The sequence below is a fragment of the Bison bison genome, unplaced genomic scaffold (assembly GCF_000754665.1).
Source record: "Bison bison bison isolate TAMUID 2011002044 unplaced genomic scaffold, Bison_UMD1.0 scf7180017864289, whole genome shotgun sequence".
Lineage (NCBI taxonomy): Eukaryota > Metazoa > Chordata > Mammalia > Artiodactyla > Bovidae > Bison > Bison bison.
This window is the reverse complement of record NW_011494861.1, coordinates 11713855-11716757: the sequence shown is the minus strand read 5'-3', so window position 1 is coordinate 11716757 and position 2903 is coordinate 11713855.

Sequence of the window (2903 nt, the reverse complement as noted above, 5' to 3'; positions counted from 1 at the left end):
GCCTTGATCGCCAGCTTTGGACAGGCCGGGCAGCGCCAGCCGGGCGATCAAGGCTGGCAGAGCCTGGGTCGGGGGCATCAGGGTCTGTGGGCCGCCCCCGCGCTCCCTGGGGACGTCTCGGGTCACCGTCTGCACCGCCGGCCGCGCCGCCCCGCGGGTTATTTATGACCCCCTCTCCCTCCCTGGCGGCGGCGGCGGCGGCGGCGGGCGGCAGCAGCAGCGGAGGGCCCGCGCGGGGAACCTCGAGAAGCGATGGCGCCGCGGAGGCCGGCGGGCGGGGGCGGGGCCTCCTCGGGCCAGAGGAGGAGCTGCAGCCGCCGACCCCACCTTCACTCTCCGCGGGGTCGCCAAGCCTGAGGGCAAGATGGCGGTGATCCCAATGCCAGAATTCTGTCCCTCTGGCCTGACTCCAGTCTGAGAAGTGCAAAGGAACGTGCGGGCTCAGGCGCCAGACGGACACAAGTGGACAGGCGGGAGGAAGGGAGCAGATCCTTTTGGGAAGGCTATGATAGCCAGGGTGAGGATACCTAGTGTCCCAGGGGAAAGTTACTCTGAGCCCCCGTGGGCTGAAGGCTCTATTTCCCAAGAACAGGGGGAAATATGTGGGGGCGGGGTTGAACTGCCCTGATCAGTCAAGACCCTGGAGGACCCCTGGAAGATGTCTCCTTGGAGTCAAGAGTGGCCCTAGGAGGAGTGGGGTCCTACAGGGAATTTTGGACCCAGTCACGGTGTTTTCAGGAGGGTCTTGGTCCTCCAACGAAGGCTGGAGCCAGATGGCGGCATGGAGGTTAGGCTGGGTCCAGTAGGTCAGCCCCACACCTTGAAAGCTGGGCCCCTCCCTGAAAGCCACAGTTGGGGGTCCTGCATGCCACTCCTAACCACTGTGGGCACATGTGTGACGAAAGAGGCCGGGGATGAGTGAAGGGTGATTCTGGGAGGACCCCTGCTCAGACTCAGGACAGAGGAGAGGCCGGACCTGACAGCTCCCTGGTATCTTCTCAGATCTAGAGATGAGCTTTCAGCCTCCCTTCCCCAGACCACAGTGTGAAGGTCAGGGGTTAAGAGGCCTGAGGCTCAGCGGACAGGTGCAGGCAAACATTAGAAGAGCTGGGCGGAGGCTGTCTCTTGGCAGCTGGGTCAGGGCTGTAGCCAAACAGGCTCATTGGATGTGGCCTCTCCATATAGAGCTATGACCGCAGATTAACATGACAGTTCCCCATGGGTCTTGGCGCTCAGGTGAGGACAGCCTCCTGCATCCATTAGACACGGAGCATCACACTGAGAACAAGACATAGGCCACAGAGGCTGGGTGTGGGAGGAGCTCCCTAGCTGTCACTCCTGGGGTCAGGTATGTGCAGGAGTCCAGGTTACAAAGACAGCAATAGGGCTGAGGGTGGTGAAGTAAGGAGGGGTCACTCGCATTCACACCTGTCTTGCCACCCACCCCTTAAACCCCCACAGACAAATATACGAGAAGTAAAGGAGTGGAAGTTCCCAGACACATTCTTGGTCTGAGCCCAGACCTCACTCCCCAGGTTGGTCTTGGGGCTGGCTGATACCTAAGCTGAGAGTGAGGAGAGCAGTGTACATCAGCACAGGGGTTCCCAACAGTCAGCCACATGCCCAGCTGGTGCTGACGTCTGGTAGGAGGCCCTTGGGGAGTAGGGATGGAGTGTTCCCTCACTCCCAGCCCACCCTTGCAGAAGGTGCAAGCACTCCTATGATCCAGCTCACTCCCCCCCCACCTCCCCAGCTCCTGCCCCAGAGCCTGGTCAGGAAGATGCTCATATGGGTACCCCACCAGGTACATCTCAGAGGGGCAGGGGCAGGGGTCTGAGAGCAGAGTTGGGAGCTGAGGCTACTTTCTAGCTTGTCCAAAATGGCACACCCGAGAAATACAAGGTGTCACCAAGTACTATCAAAGCTACCGAGTTTCTCAGTTTCTCTTCCCAATTATCCCACGGCGGGGCCACCATGCCAAACTGAAGGAAGGTATGGGTTGATCCCAGGAGACAACCTCCCTCATTCCAGGGCTAGACCAAGGCTGGAGGAAGAGGTGGACACGGATGCAGAGGTCCCTCGTCCTCAGACTTGCACGTGGCAGGTAACAGAAATATGCTCAAGTGCACAGTCCCACATTCAGCTGCCTCTCCTCCTCCCCACACACCCCACCCTCCACCCAGATTGCCTCTAGCCCCACTTCCTTGGCCCACCCCATACTGTTTGTTGTGGAGGCAGACAGCCTGGATTTGAAACAACTGTGTGACACCAGGAGTTACTTGGCCCCTTTGTATCTCGCCCTTCCTCGTCTGTAAAATAAAAACCCTTTGGGTGTCCAAAAAACAAAAAACCTCAGATGATCAGATGAACTAAGACTTGTGAAGTGCATGGTAAGGGGGGCACTTATTGATAGAATTATTGTTGTTATTCACAGACCACAAACCTTCCCCAACACATTTTCCGCGACCACACACCACAAACCCACAGCGCACACCCTGTAGACGCTGAGGAGACCACTCACGCCCTCCGCACTGATTCCTACCACCTACCCAGAGCTGCTGGCTCACACGCACTCGCCAGGAAAGCGGCAATTCCGACCCCGGATACGCTCTTTCGCAAGGAGCCAGCCCTCGCCCCACGTGGACTCCGGGACTCTGACTGGGGCGCCCTAACAGTGACTCCCTCAGCAGTGTCGTCGGCTGTGCGCGCCGCGACTCGCTGGCCTCCGTCCCCCGCACCACCACCTCCTACCCGCCCTACCACCCCCCACCGGTCTCCTTTCCTCCCGAACGAGAACGCCCACCCGGGAATAAGGCAGGAGGTGCAGCCAGGTCCCGTCGCCCCCGTCTGAGCCCAGTCGGCCGTCACGCACCCCCTACTGGAGCCCGTGCCGCCCGCCCGCC